Source organism: Lissotriton vulgaris, chromosome 1_1, assembly GCF_964263255.1.
Source record: "Lissotriton vulgaris chromosome 1_1, aLisVul1.2, whole genome shotgun sequence".
NCBI classification, from domain to species: Eukaryota; Metazoa; Chordata; class Amphibia; order Caudata; family Salamandridae; genus Lissotriton; species Lissotriton vulgaris.
The window spans coordinates 1,936,436,891-1,936,453,548 of record NC_141685.1 but is presented as its reverse complement, the minus strand read 5'-3'; positions in this window follow the sequence as shown (position 1 = coordinate 1,936,453,548).

Sequence of the window (16,658 nt, the reverse complement as noted above, 5' to 3'; positions counted from 1 at the left end):
AAGATCCTGCCTCCCACTGCAGGTGAAGCATTTCAACTCTACAAGTTTAACCCCGTTCTAGGAGGGTTAGATCTTAGCAAAAGGAGACAAAGTTTCTTTTAAATTTACACAGGCTGGCGCACAACGCCCACAGGGCTTCAAGCTGCCAAAAGAAAAATACCAGTCAGCCATGTGTTGTTTAAACAGCATGCAACTTGATTGTCTTAACACTAAATATGCTTATAAAGAAGTATGTATACATTTGTTATGTGACTTTTCTGTCTTTGTTCCATTTTATTATCAGTCATAGATCATTCAGGCAGCACTAGAACACAATTAAAAGTGCTTCTATTTATATCTGCTGTTCAAGGTATGCACACACAAGGGCTGACAATACAGCTTTAGGTGACTGTTTATTTCTTATTTTTGTACTGCCTGTGACATCAAAATAATGAGCTGGCAACCCTAATCATAAAACTGGAAGTTTGTTTTAAGATCAGCACATTTATTTCCTCCACCCTGATCCATGGTTAATGCCATAATAGCAATAGTTTAACATATCTGAAACCCTACGCTGCCGTCAATAACCTGCTGAGTTACTTCAAGTGTCTGGGATTGCACCTTGCATTCAGACAATTCGTTCCTCATTCTTGCCCTTCACTTTCACACCCCCCTGCACTCACAGTGATCACAATGCCCTCACACTGATCCCAATGCAGTCACACCATTCACCCGCTTACCCTGTACTCATAGTGATCACTCTGCACTCACAATGCACTTGCGCTGTTCACCCTGTACCTCACCTTGCAGTCACACAAGCACACTACTTGCCCTGCACTCATGTGACACTTCACTCACCTGTACCCCTTACTACTCAAACTGCAATCTCAATCAAATAAGACCATCACTAACCATACATTCATTCGTCCCAGCCTGCACTTATATCCGTACCCAAAGTCATATGGTCACCTCACTCACTCTGCAGTCATTCCTCTTACCCTACTCTCACACTGTTGCATGGCTCGCCCTGCACTCACATGGGTACTCCTGCCACCCACACAGCGCAGGGGTTTAATGTGCATGCTACAAATAACGTGTACCATGCAGATCAAAGAACTGAGTGTGAGTAAACAATGAGTAGTGCTATAAAAAATGAAATGTTTGCCAGAAAGTTGCTATAGAGAGATGAGGTGCATTGTTGATGAGTGGTAGTGAGGAAATTCATGGAGGAGGAGGAATTGGGGGAGGGGGCGCCAAAATAGACCGTTCCACTCAATCAACAACATCGTACCCAAATACCTCAACAAGAGAGTTTCCTTCAACGTACCCAAGCTCCGCAGACCTCGCCCTGGCAGAGGTACCTCGCATCCACAGAAACAGAGCTGGCAGGAGAGCGTTCTCCTACATCGCAGCCATGACCTGGAACAAGCTCCCTGGGAACATCAGATGCTCACAGACCCTGCACTCATTCAGGAAGGACCTCAGGACCTGGCTCTTCGACTGATCCGGAGCACATTTTATCTTGGAAAATTGTGTTTTGAGCTGTTTAATAAGCCTCAGTCATTTCACCACACCCACTCACAAACCTGCAGTTTACTAATCAATCTCATTGATTTGAACATTATGTGCTGGATATGGCCCGTGATATGCGCTTGGCAGTCAATTATGTAGTGTACCAGATTCCAGAAATTTCTGTCAGGTGAGGGTGGCCCCAACATCTAAAAAAATTCAGCTGGGGGGCTCAACCTACAAAAGTTTGAAGACCTCTGCCCTATAGTGTCCAAACGGATCTCTGCATTTCTTCAGGACCTAAGATACATCTACTACTCGTAGGGGGAGGCTATTACTAGGTACTGCAGAAAAGTCACTTCCCCTGCAGTTTGGATTCAAAAGGTAATCCCAAATGTGTAACAGTGCAAGAGGTTAAAATTGGGCAACTTTATTGTGGAAAGGCACCTGTAGTGATAAAAACAGACATTTAATGGTTACGTTGTCAGATCTCTTAAGTCTAGTTAAAACATGAGTCTGTGACAAGAATTAAAGGAAGGGAAAGGAGGGGAAGGAAGAACAGTTAAAGACAGGGGGATATTGGATGTTGTAAGCCCTAGGCACAAGTTAAGACAACACGGCTTAAAATAGGTGTTGGACTTGGCCCTTTTTGCCGGGTCATCCTTAAACTTTTTGCCTTTCTCCTAGCCTTTTTCTGACATGGTGTTGCTGATTTTAGGACTCTGGGCACTTTAGTCCTGCTGTTCAGTGTAAAGTGTGTGTGCACTCTGTGTTAAATTTGGTAAGATTGGTCACACCTGTTTGGCATATTTAATTTACCTGTCAGTCCCTTGTAACGTGGTACCTCATGTACCCAGGGCTGGTAAATTAAATGCTACTGGTGAGCTTGCAGCGCTGATTGCGCCACCCACCAAAGTAGCCTTCCAATCCTATCTCAGGCCTCTGCCATTACAGGAAATGGGCGCGCAGTGTTACTGCTACTGTTAAGTGGCACCTAAAGTGTATGCCATGTCTGTGACCCCCCTTTTACTGCATGTCAGTCACCGCTAAGGTATGGCCTAGCTAGCCCTATGGGCAGGGTGCATTGTAGGTAAAGGATAGGACATGTACTTTGAGTGGGTGACATGTCCTGGTAGTGACAAACAGCCATTTATGTTTCTCACTACAGTGGGGATGCCCTCCCATAGGAATGCATTGGGAATTCCCTGATAAGTGTTTCAGTGGTAATTCCTGATATGAGAGGTGCCGCGTGATCAAGTTTGGTATATTTGGAATAGTGATAATAAACGCTATGCAATGGTGTGCATGGATTTATTATAACTATTTTAGAAATGCCACTTTTAGAAGTTGGCATTTCTGTGTGCTGTGCGTCTGCCTGCCTGATGTGAATTGCATGTCTGGCATTTGAGTGAGAGGGGCTGGTAAAGTGTGTGTGGCTCCAGGAGGGGCAGGGTGAGTCAGCGCTAGGCTGAATGGGACATCTGCATTTAGAGTAGTGGGAGGAGAAGTCCCTGGTCCCTGAATAGGGTTGTGCCTGCCCTAGTGAATGCTGCCCCCCGTGGTGTGTCTGATGACGAGCCCCCACCTAACAATGGAGAAGAGAAGCCCAGTCAACAGAGTGCTCCAATTCCCCCCTGAACCAGTGCATCTGTGATGCAGACAAAGAGAAACTGGGTAGGTATAGGGGCTGTGACCCCATGACTTTGTGCTGTTCCTGACTTGCTGGGGCTTGCTGCTGCTGGGGCCAGGAGGAACTGCCATGGGGGCTTGCCTCCCTGCTGGAGGGCCCTGTGTGCTGGCCTCCCTGGGCCCAGCTATGCCCCATGGACCTCTAAGGACTTTTTGGAACTCGTGCGCCCTGTGAGCACTTTTATTTTTTAATTTGCCCCAAGAAGAGGAGCTTGTGGGCTTCGCAGCACTGAGCCACCTGTCCTTCTAGGGGAAATCCCCGTCTTTGAGATTCCCCCGTGATGCTGCCTGAGCGGGTGCCCACCCCGCATTTTGCACACCGAGCGGGTGCCCACCCCGCATTTGGAGGAATTTTGAGTGGGTGCCCACCCTCCATTGCCGCTATATTGGCGGGTGCCCACCCCGCAATTGCCTTTGTTCTACGTGGGAGCCTACCCCACATTGCCTCTTTGTGTTGAGTATAGTGGGTGCCCATCTCGCATTCCTCTTTGCCTTCGCGGGTGCTTACCCCACCTTGAGGATTTATTTTGTGAAGTGGGTGCCCACCCTTCGTGTGAAGATCGTTGTGGGTGCCCACCGCGCCTCGCTGTGAAGAACGAAGCAGCCGGCCCGACCCGGAAGGCAGGCAGAATCTGCCTGACTCTGGGCGGGCCCAAACCAGTAAGTGGCTGCTGTGATTGGCCGGCAGAGCAGCCGAGTGGGAGCTGCGGTTAGGCGGTGATCCTGTGTAGCTGAGGGAAGCCCCGCATGTGCTGCCACAAAAGAGAGAGAACCCCAGAGGAGCGGGGCTCCCCTGAGTATTCCACCAAAGTGCCAGTGCCTTATTCTTTATTCCCACAGCTGCCCCACCTGATAGAGGGCAGCTGCAACGATTGGGCACATTTGTTTAGAGGGCACAGGGAGTGCCAGTGCCCCTAGTTCTCTGCACAGCTGCAACACAGTTAGCAGCAGCTGCCACGTGTAGGCATGCACAATTGAGCACTTGTGGAGTTTGTTGCATTGGCAGCGAGCCCTGCCATTTCTGGAAAGAGGGCCTTTTGAGGCCCAGTGAAAGGCCAGTTGGCCTGGGGGTTATTGTGGATACCTGTGTGTTGTTAGGGTGCAAAGCCCTAAGGTAATGCCTGCAGAAGTGGCATCATGTGGTTAGGCTTATATGGGTGTTTCCTAATGTGTTTATGCCTAATATAATGATTGCATAACATGCTTTATGTCTAATGCGATTGTGTAGTGTGATTTATGCTTGTGATGCCTATGACATAATGTGTTTATGTTAAGGAGGTTTATGCATAATGTGTTTATGCTGTTGTTTATGCTAATGAGGTTGGGGCCTATTGTGATTTATTGTTTAATGTCATGCTATGATATTTTAGGATGGTGTCTAATGCTAATGTGATAATGCTTAGGTCATTATGGTACCAGTAGTTACTGGTTGTGATTTATATTTACTTACCTGTTCTGATGGTTCTGACAGTGGCCCGATTGGCCCTGTCCTGTATATAATCCCCTGTGAATATTGCCTAGTGCTAGTTGGCACACTGTAAATGTGTGATTATGTTTCTAATGTGTTTATGATAATACAAAGGCTATTTTTCATATAATCGTATGTGGAGTTCCTTTTGCGGTGTGCCTAGTGTGTTGTTGCTGTGTGTGTGTGTTGTACAAACGCTTTACACGTTGCCTCTGAGATGAGCCTGGCTGCTCGTGCCAAGCTACCAAGGGGGTGAGCAGGGGTTATCTTCAGCGCATTACTCCCTTGCCTTGACTAGAGTGGTGGTTTATGCCTTGCTTAGGCGCAAGCCCTAGCCAACAAGAAATCCAATTTCTAACAATAGGTGACTGTATTTACATACATATCAAAACAAAGTGTAGCATGCCACGTTGTTATACTGCATAGATACATCAGCTCCTCATCAAATGCAAACCAAAGCACTGTGTGGCGAAGCCACGTGATGATACATATTCTGGTGATAAATAGTCTTGCCAAGGCGAGTGATGGTATTCCCCTTGCATTCCATCACCGCATGTGTGCCTCTTCTACCCCCGACCGACGAACTCACCTCATTTGAGGAATATGACTACCCCAACCATGAATGGCCAGAGTAATCGCTGATTTACCGATGGAGGAAACCTGTGAAATCAAATTGACAAGGCTGCAGGGTTAAAGATTAAGGCATGACCTTAATTTGTTCCAAGCTGTTTGCATCCGGGAATCTATATAGTTAGTGTGCCCGCTTGTGATGATCAACGTTTTGGGAGGGTTCCATTGCCCTGAATCCAGAGCGCAAGTGGGCAGAAAAGTGCTGCTTAAAATCGCAAGTGGTCTTGGCCACCAACGCAGGAAGGCGTACATATTGTGCTGCTCTAATGGTAGCCCACTTAAAGTCTGCCCCAAGGCTGCTTGCATGCATCGGCTGAGCCTGTCAGTTGCATAAATATTGCCTTAGTACATTTTTATTGGTGCTGTTAGTATTATGAACTAAGTGGGAGGGTAGTTGTAATCATGGTGGTAGCCATAGTGATCGCAATAACAGGGATGGTGCTTGGTGGGTTTATCAAACTTGGCTGGAAAAAAAAACAACGGCGGGGGGATGTGGTGGAAGATGGGTTGTATGGGCCGGCATTGTTGGTGCAAAAAAAAGGCATGTTGGTGGTGCCGCTCTAAAAACAGTCAGAGTTGTGGTATCTATCACGCTGACAGGACTCGCTGTCATGAACACTCCTCTTGAAAAAGAGGGCCTCCTTAGTGCTGAACTGTGGTCGCCCATTTATGAGCCTGATAAGGTATAGAATGCCGTTGTGGTTGTGACCCAGTGACTGCCCTTGGTCTCTACAGTGTCACTATAGACAGCAGCCGGCGATCATGTGTTGAGATGCCGGTGCTACATAGGCGGAGCGTATATATTTGTGGGTGAAGGAGTGAGGTGGGGACGCAGAAGGTGTCAAAGTCGGAGCGGAGGGGATGGTACTTACTTCACTCAAGTTTCCTGTCTATACGGGACCTACCCGCATCTGTTTCTCACAGGAAGAGCTGTTAAACGCCTTCCCAGTCCTAAATACAAATCTCGCTTCAATGCCTGAGCTGCTGACCTATGTATCTAGGAGGGTGAACTAGCCGACCATGTTGGTTTCCTGCGGCTAGGCCACAAGGTAGTCGCCTGGCCTGGAGCTGCTGGGATACTGGGAAGGCTGAGAATGCTGCTCCATATGCGAGCGGAGCTCAGTGGTGGCCATCTTGGGTAGACTGAACGTTACTACAGTGCTGCCATATACAGTTAACTTTCTGAAAGCCGGATTTGTGTATTATAGGTTACTGACGAAACTGCTAAAATTGGGAAAGAGGATACTCTATCTCCCACTATTTATACCCAGATGTAAGGTACATGAAGTTCATTCTCATGTGCATATGGGTCTTAACGGTTAGGACAGAGAATTCTATGTATGTAATGGACGCTATCCCTCCCTAGTGTCATGCTTGTACCAACGGGGGGTTAAAACCAATACCAATAAGGGCTGTTTTAATGTACTGACTGGAACGAAATACAGGAAGAGAGTGTATTTTGCCCTAGACCCTTAGGTTAGGCTCTGTCCCAGGTTAGGTTATGGTCTACGGGTGGTAAAGGGCGGGGGACACATGTGGGTATGGCAACATGATGAATCATCATAATGGTGAGCATCCATGATAGTCATGCTTGTATCTAGTGCTTCTAGATACCCATGTGGTTAATGGTATGGGCTAACGTGTCAGATCGCCTCATGGACTGTCATCGTTTAGGCCGGTTTGATGAGTGGTGAGGCAGAAAACCCACTGTTGTTCTCTCAGAAGGAGAGCTTGTGGGGGGTTATGTTGGTATGTGATTCTAGAATGGTCCAGTCTATATCTTTGTGTGTATGTCTCAACTCCATGTAGTGAGTAAGCATTGTTGTCATTGTTTATCTACATCTTTATGTTGCTGCAATGTTCCATGATTCTTAATTTGACTGCTTATGTCGTCAGGCCCACATATCGTTTCTGGCAAGGACACGTGCTCATGTACACACAGTTTTTGGTGTTACAGTTCGTGTGTACCCTCTGGAAACAGATGTCAGTGGGGCTAAGGTCAATCTGTATGGAAAGGATCATGAGAGGGCATACATTACATGTGCCACATGGATGCTGTCCCTTAACGGGTGGAGGCCCTCAGAGCTGTAGTTGTCGTGTGGTCTTTTGTGGGGGTGGCCTAGTGTGTATTATCTGATCTTTTATGTTTGCTGTTCATTTGAAGGCAAACTGGGGGGTGCTGAGTGTCATATTCTCTGTCTGCAGAATGGACAAGTTTTTCTTGATTATTTTTTGTATATGGTTAGATTGTGGGGTGAAAGACTTCACACAGGTAAATACTGCATTATCTGCCCATTCTCTGGGTTCTAGGAGTGCCTCCCTGTTATTGTCCCTTTGCAAGCTTTTTAACCACCTCCTTGGGTTAGTTCCTTGCTGCCAGGTCTATGCTAAATGACCTCACCTGTTGTTTAAAGTCAGCGATGTCGCTACAGTTCTGTCTAAGGCACTATTTATGCAACTGACAGGCTTAGCCTATTCATACAAGCAACCTTGGAGCAGCCTTTAAGTGGGCTACCATTAGAGCGGCACCATCTGTACACCTTTCCGCGTTGGTGGCCAAGACCACTTGCAATTTTAAGCTTCACTTTTCCGCCCACTTGTGCTCTGAATACAGGACAACAGAACCCTCCCAAAACCGCTGATCATCGTAAGCAGGTTCACTAACTATATAGATTCCGGGATGCAAACACCTTGGAACAAATTAGGGTCATGCCTTCAACTTTAACCCTGCTGCCTTGTCAATTTGCTTTCACATGTTTCCTCCATCGCTAAATCAGCGATTACCCTGGCCATTCACGATTGGGGCAGTCATATTCCTCAAATGAAGTGAGTTTGTCTGTCGGGGGTAGAAGAGGGACACATGCGGTGATAGAATGCATGGGGGAACACCATCATTCCCCCTGGCAAGACTATTCACCACCAGTATATGCATCATCACGTGGCTTGACAACACAATGTTTTGGTTTGCATTTGAAGATGAGCTGATGTATTGATGCAGTATAACAACATGGCAAGCCACACTATGCAGTATAACAACTTTGCAAGCCACACTTTGTTTTGATATGTATGCACATACAGTAACTTATTTTAAGCTGTGTTATCTTCACCTGTGCCAAGGTCTTACAACATTAAATATCCTCTTGTCTGTAACTGCTCTTCCTTCCATTCCCTTCCTTTCATTCCTGTTATGGACTCATGGTTTAACTAGACTTATGAGATCTAACAACACAACCATTAAATGTCTGTTTTTATCTCTCCAAGTGCCTTTCCACAAAAAGGTAGACCAATTGTAACCTCTCGCACTTTTAGATATTTGGGATTAACTTTTGAATCCAGACTACAGGGAAAGTTACTTTTCTGCAGTACCTAGTAATAGCCCCCCCCCTTTGAGTAGTAGATGTATCTTAGATCTTGAAGAAATGCTGAGATCCGTTTGGACACTTTAGGGCATGAAACATGTCGACCACCCACACACCACACACTACACACATTTCTCTAGACTGAAGCGGGTATATTCTCCCCCCTTCAGTCCACGACTTAACAGTTGATTTTTTTTAACACAGAGCACAATAAGCCAGAGAATTAAATGGCCATTGGAGTCTCCTTTAGATCACAAGCACTGTATTCCAATTCTACTCACGACAAAAGAAGTTCCCTCATAACACCGAGCTTCACTACAGCAACCAGAAAAGAACTCCGGCAAAGAGCCCCCTTGTGGGGCCCATTGGCCATTGCAGTGCTGGCCCAATGAGGAGCTTCCTTATGATGAAGCATGACACCCCTTGGGGTGTTTGAGGCCCTTGCTTCTTATTGGAGCACTCACAGTGCTTTTATGCAATCTCTATGTAGAGGCTGGACTTCACACCCATCCCTCTTCTCTCCCTGTTTCCTTTCATCCCCCCTTAGGAACAGCATACTCCTTTGTTTTGCATCTCTCATAACTATCATACACACATAAGTACCCTCTGGTGCATCTAGATGGAAAAGCATATCTGCCCAACAAGCTCAAGCATTGTACTAAACTCTTCCAAACTGATTCTTACAATCTCACACTTGCGCTGCGAATCTTACATCCACACCTACATTCACAGAACTACTCTTCATCACTATGTATACAACACCTCTCACATACATGACATGTACACAACGTACTATACTCATCACCTCCTCAACAGACGCCAAACGTAACATGTCAAATGGACCACTCTCATCACCAGTTGCACCCTCAGTAATGTCATGGACTGCATTCATATCACAAGGTGCAGCATCACAGCTCACTCTGACATGCTCACTTAACACATCACCACATCTCACAACAAGACACCTACATTGCTCAATTAACATAATCCTCGGCCATTTGCATATAAACATACACCCACCATACTCTGCTTAAGTTCTACAGATTGTCATTTCTAAAAGAAATGCATCCACAGATTCAAACACAACATACATCAACTATAAAACACCAATGATAGCGTTCAGCACACTAAATTACACAACTGGTGTATTCCCTTTACATACCCTTATCCACTTTGTTACAAGTGACAAGTTTAACCTTGTCTCACTGTGGCCCTGTCACATCCACATATGACTCCCATGCACCATACCACCATTGACTTATGCACATTGACAACTATCCTCACTCATTGAAACTGCCCTGTTACAGTCATCTCTTGCTGTAGTGACACAGTCTACAGCTCTCCCCTCCTGCCTGAAGCCAACCTTGTCTAACTGGTTATACCCCTATCACATCTACCTATTCATACCATACCTTGCACAGGATTAAAGTAGTCTAACAAGCTCACATACTGTGATTCACACACCCCTATGTTTAACCAGTCACATTGGATAAATGTGGATACCTCACATCTCCTACACAATTACTGCCTATGAACTTACCTCATACCTTACACTCTCTGACAATCACTAAATGTGTCCACGGCGTAAGAATCTTCACTCCATTTCAAAATTGGAAAGACTCGCTGTCCACTTGGCTTACCACATGTAGCACTTGGAAATCCAAGAGACCAAACAGCACTCCTAGGTCAGCTCTGTGTGACCTGGAACAGGATCAATCAAAGCTTAAAAGAATCACATTGTCAGTCATCCACACATGACAAAATACACACAATTCATATGCACAACTGTGACTGGTGTGTAGTAGTTTTAAATATGAAGTCCAAGCTTGGACAGACAAAAACACCATACATGTGATGTCCCCAAACAAAAGCAGGATGGCATGACTGACATACATTAGAAAGCAATGGAATATTATTACAACACACACCTTGCCTAACATGAATCCCTGCAGAAAGTGGAATCCTTGGATGCAACAGGGTCGGAGGACTGTGAGCATACTGCTCACCTTACACTCACTATGAGCTCAGGAATTGCATCAGATGAGTACACAGCCATGAAGGGAATTTGCCCTCTGTGGTCTGCCACCTGTGGCAAGGTTGTCATTGCCACTAGTCTATCAGATCTAAAGAAGACACAGACTTGGGTCCACCACTATCAATTCACATACAAGTATTGTAACATCTCTTTGTGTACATGGGTGTGTCCGAAGTCACTACCACGTAGGCAAACTCCATGTGTATCTAGGTGTAATAATGAGGTGTCTTTCTGCACATCACAAACATATTTAGCATGCTTCTCCTAAACTGTTGCACTTTAGGACACTTGCCCTATGTTGATATATGAAAGCATGAGCTATGTGCAATTGTGATGTAAAAGAGTAAAGTAAAGGTTTGTGACTTTATGTCACACTTATAGCCAAAACTGATCTGGATAATGGCACACAGCAAATGTAGACATACAAATCTTGACAACATACTGTCAAAGGGAACGTACTCCATGGACCATATGCAATCCATGCCATACTAACATCATCAGATACTTAGGCTAATAATTGGACATAATTTACAGTTAACAAAAGAACTATTTGGGGGACAAAGAAATCAGGAAGAAAAAACTGTGAACATGCTTTATTCTGCACGAATAAGCAGATGAATAACACAAGGCCAATGGCCAGTCTAAAAATGTCCAGAGGCTTAATGCGCCCACACATCTTGCCCATTGACTCTTGCCTGTACAAATCCTGCAAGGGGTCACCTCCCCTAGGGGGCATGCCAGGCACCAAAGGGACAAAACTAGGGAGGACTGGGTTGATTTTGGGGAGAAATGGGATTAGGAGGTGTGTGTGGGTTTACTGCAGTGGTTGGGTCGGATTGAGGAGGCTTTGGGTCCACAGCAGTGGTAGGCTCAGACTGAGGGGGTGGGCAGCTGTAGTGGGAGGGCTTGAATGAGAGGGGATGGGCTTCGTTTGACCATTTTGGGGATGGTGTAAAGCTCTATGGTGTAGACAGGGATAGGTTGGGACTCTGGCTTTTTGGGAGGGGGTCTTTTGGTGCTGGAGTTACTGGGCTGGGTTGGCCAGGTATGTATTGGTGGAAGGGGTTTGGGCTTGTAAGACCGGGTGGATTTGGGGTGGTGGGTTGGTATTGATTTCTGCTTTTTTCTCAACTGCAGCAGGTTTAGATCCCTGGTCCATGGGGGTGGATTGCCTCTTCTTCCTTGGGGGGCGGGGGTTTGGAAGTGTCAGTAGGGAAGAGGCAGAGGTCACAGAGGTAGAGTGTCTAGGCAGAGAGATGAACAGGAGAGGCAAGAGTAGGGGGTGTAGAGGCATAGGGTTCTGATGTCTGCAGGTGTCTGTGGATGCATGTGTATCATCTGCTGGTATGTCCCTGGCGGTGAGTACGCTGTCTATATCCTGAGTGTGCATGTGTGTCAGTTTCTCCTTGTGTCTGTGTGTTTGTGTGCTGAGTGTGGCTGTTGAGGTGTGTGCATGTGTGTGTTTGCATGTGCTTGGATCAGGTAGGGTAGTTGGGACAGTGGATGGGGAAAAGGTAGGAGGGGGGAGGGACTGGTCAATGTGGAGGCCAGAGCCTGATTGGATCTGTGTAGGGCAGACATGTCAGAGTGAATGCGCTCCAGGAATTATACTATTTGTGTGAAGTGATTGGTATGCACCTGGAGGACATTCGGCACTGCTGTCTCCCCCACAGAGATCTGCCTCAGGATTCAATGCCCTCCACACTCAGGGCAGCAGGGTAGACCAGGGCAGGGGGTGAGGTGCCTGGCGCAAAAGAGATGAGCCCCCTTCCAGGGGAGCGGTCACAGACAGTGGGATGGGGAGCAGCAGGGATGGTGGAGATGGTAGTGGTGGGGATGGTGGACTCTGATGTAGAGGATTCAGTCCCTGTCTCCTCCACCACCATAAGAGAGTCTTTACTGGAGCTGTACTCTGCTCCAGAGCATGCTGATGTTGTCTCCGATCTGCCCTCAGTGAGGACAGTGAGGTTTCCCTCACCCTCTGTGCCAATGGGTCACTCCTCCTCCGAATTATCACTGGGCACAGACTGACTAACTGCTCCCCTATATACGTGGCCCTGACTTCTCCACTGGCCGCTGATGATGCTGCGAACAAGAATGAAAAAGAATCACATGAGTCATCCCTATGTACTTGACACATAAGTAACATCACAAATTTTTACAGATCAAACAAATACATCATATTAACTACTGGTATTACCTCTTGCTACACTAACATGCATGGCACTTGTTAGTCTGCCAGTTAACCATTGCTCCCTTAACATGATGTTATTTGCAATATTGGGGGTATCAACATCAAATGACACACTCACAATGTCAACTACTTCACTATATAGCAGGGGATGTATCATCTTTTGCTCCCGATGCTCTTGGGTCCTGACATACTTGACTCATCTCATGCAAGGGAGTTTAGATCTCACAATGGAAATAGGATTCATACAATTGAATTGAGACATGGTATCCATTCTGCAATCCTTAATCACCAAATTCTGAACCATTGGCTCAAATTTTACAGGTCAAATGTCTTCCTTGTCAAACATTAATATTGCTCACTTGTCCTATAACTTAGGTTCTCTACTGTCATGTCACATATCTGACTCTTATTGTGGAGACACCAAGGTAGTAGGCATAGCTAGGGTGAGAGGCATGTGACACACTGTCTTGTGTGATCTATGCACAGTGTCATGAAGATTAATCTAAATGTTGTGCACATTGTAAACAGGTCACCATGTGAAAAATGGTCAACACACTTCCAAGTCTGATGACTGCATCTTCACAATGCTTCAAGTGGAACACGTGCCACTGGTACTTCTGGGTGCATTGTCTGTGCAGACTATTAGTACTGAGCCAATAATCTTCATGAGTCCAGTCAACACTGTGTAACAATCCTTTCTAGACTGCTGAAGTCACCATTTGTATGGCCTACGTCTGATTGTCCATCACTTCGATTAGACATTATGCAAACTTTCTACTGCTTACATTGCTCTGACTTTCCATCTCAATTTGTTAACCTTTTCCAGAATGATGTACATTTGACATCTCTCCATCTGACAGTGATGCATCATACACATGGTTTACAAAACCATCACATGAGCATGGCACTACTGTCACTACCCTGAACATAACTTTCTCACATGTCCCTGATGAAAGGGGCACAACTGTGCATCTAATGATCCTTCTCCATATGCATCTTTTAACAATTTACATTTGTTTTTGCTGACTTATGACCTGTAAAAGGGCCAAAAGGCTAAGATACTACAACATGCATGGTTAAAGAAAGCTGTACAACAAGGCACATACTCACCCCCTCCTTGCTGCTGTTTGGCTTTCAACTGCCCATCCAGGTCAGGGAAGACCCCCGCTAGGATGCGGAGCATGTGGCGGGTCAGGGTTTGTCTCCCATCCCTCTTGCCTGGAATTGACAGGCCCAGCTGGATTCCAGTGATCTTCTTGGTTCAGCCACGAAGGTCCTGCCACCTGTTGCAGCAATGACAGATGCACAGAGTGTCGAACCCCATGTCTCTCACTTTCTTGGTAATGGTCCTCCACATCTTGGCCTTCTCATGGGAGTTGACCTGTACACATAGGGGGTAGGCATTTGGCATTATGTGCAGTTGTCCTGTGTTCAATGATGACTCCGTCCCATGAGAATAGTGATAAGGGGCCAGATGTAGGTAAATTAGATTTACCGATTTTTAATTACCGAATTTTACCGATTCGGTAATTAAAAATCGGTAAATCTAAAGTGTGGATATGTAGGTTGTTGGACTTGGCCCTTCTGGCAGGTTCACACCTAAACTTTTTGCTTGTAATGGTGACCTGGTGATGGTGATTTTTGGGTTCTGCGCACCTTCACTGTGTCCCAGTGGAAAGTGTGTGCGCACTCTGAGTGCATGTGATGAGATAGGCCTGCCGCCCCATAGGAATGCATGGGAAATGTCTGTGTCCCTGGTAGTTCCTGATGCGTGAGGTGTGCATTCTCGAATCTGATATGTGCGAACTCGTGAGAGTGAATGCTTCGCAATGGTGTATGTGCCATGAGTGTGTCTTGTGTACAAATGCCACTTCTAGGACTTGGCATATTAATGTAAAATATGCCTGGCGTGAGATTGGCTGGAGCTGGCTGGTGAGCCTGGCTCCAGGAAGGCTGGATGGGTCTGCCCGGTGGTGAGTGGGAGATTAGCATGCTGATGGCTGGGGAGGAGTGTACCTGTGGCCTGAATGAGGCTGGGTTTTCCCCAGACAATGCTGGCTCTGCCCCCCTGTGGTGTGACTGATGACCCTAGCCCTGCCAGTGAAAGAAAGGGGTGGTTGGGCCATCAAGGGTACTCCCAAACCAGCTGCGACTGGTTTCTCCCCCACCCTGCACCTCCAAACAAAGGATTTAGGTGTATAAAAATGGGGCTGTGTCCCCACAGAAGTTGTTCTCTTCCAGGATCCTGAGGGAGCTGCTGCTGCTGTCGCTGGGCCAGAGGACCGCCACTTGGACTGTCTCCCTGCCTGGAGACCCAGTGTGCTGGCTCTGGGCCCAGCCTTGCCCCCTGCCTGCCCTGAGGACCTTTTGCTGGACTTTGCTGTCCTATAGCGCCTGGGGCGCTGTACTGGATTGATAGCGCTGGGAGCGCTTTGCTTTCCCCTTCTAGCGTTTACGAGCGCTTTATTTTGCATTTAGCGCTGAGGAGTACTTTACTTTTGGAAGCCGGAGCCCACCCGGCGTTTGCCCCGCTCCGTGACAAGCCTCGAGTCCTCTGGCAGGTGCCCGCCCTGCCAGGGACATTGCCGCCTTTGAGCAAGTGCCACCTCGCTTTACATTTCATTGGCACGGGAGCCCACTCCGTGTTGAAATCGCCGCCGCAGCACGAGAGAACCAGCCGGGCCACCGCGCAGCCTATGGCGACCCGGAAGTCCCGCCTCCAGTCTCCCAGGGCCGCGCTGCTATTGGCTGCAGCCGCGACCCGGAAGGCAGGCACAAGACGCCCAGACGAGGGCAGGACCGGCGAGTCTCCCTTCTGCTTCCCCCGGTCTGGGGAAGCCTAGGAGTACCTCGAGAGCAGCCCCCGCCGAGGAGCAGCGCCAGAGAGTCCCCGCCGTCCCGGTGAGTGCGCAGTAGCTGTGAGAGAAGGGAGGGGGCGCCGGGGCACATTGCCGGTGCCCGCCCCTCCCCCCTGGTGAACGGCTCGTGGGGGCCTTACCTGGTGTAGAGCCGGTCGAGGCTCTGGGAGCATTGACATTTGTCTGAGTCCCCCGTGAGGGACTCCAACAACCCCGTGGTCATTAGCGATCTCGAGTCCCCAGAGGGGGGACTCCATCGTCGGGGGCAGTGTGTCTCGAGCCCTGAGAGGCTCCAACGTCATTCAGGGGCATTGCGTGTTTTTGAGCCCAGCGAGGCTCCAACGATGGCCACTCTTGTGTAGAGCCCTGAGAGGGCTCAGGGGGCATTTCATCAGTGTTAGAGCCGCGAAGGCTCCAGGGCCCCATTGTTGCTTGCGAGCCCAGAGAGGCTCAGGGGGACATTTTGTTTCAGCAGAGCCTGTGAGGCTACCACATCGTGTTCGCCCCACCATTGTTCTTGAGCCTGCGAGGCTCCCACGTTGGCACAGCCTTGTCTCACCTGTTGCCCAGCACTTTGTGGGCAACTGCCACGTTCAGGCCCCCTGACACTGGGACACAGGGCGTCCTAGCCCCAACAAGGCCAGAGAGCCTAGGGACAGTCACAGGTGGTGACTAGTGTGAGTTTTGCGCTATTGTGGTTTCTGCACCTCTGAATGTGTTGAGAATACGTCATGTGCCTTGTTCTACACCGCTGAATGTTTTTATGCATCATGTGCCTTGCTCTTACACCGCTGAATGTATTTTATGCATCATGTGTTATTTGCATCTCTGAATGTGTTGATGCGTCATGTGTTCTTTACACCGCTGAATGTAGGCATTGCATCATGTGTTATGTTCTTACACCCCTACAGGTATTGTGATACTTAGGTGGTTGTTT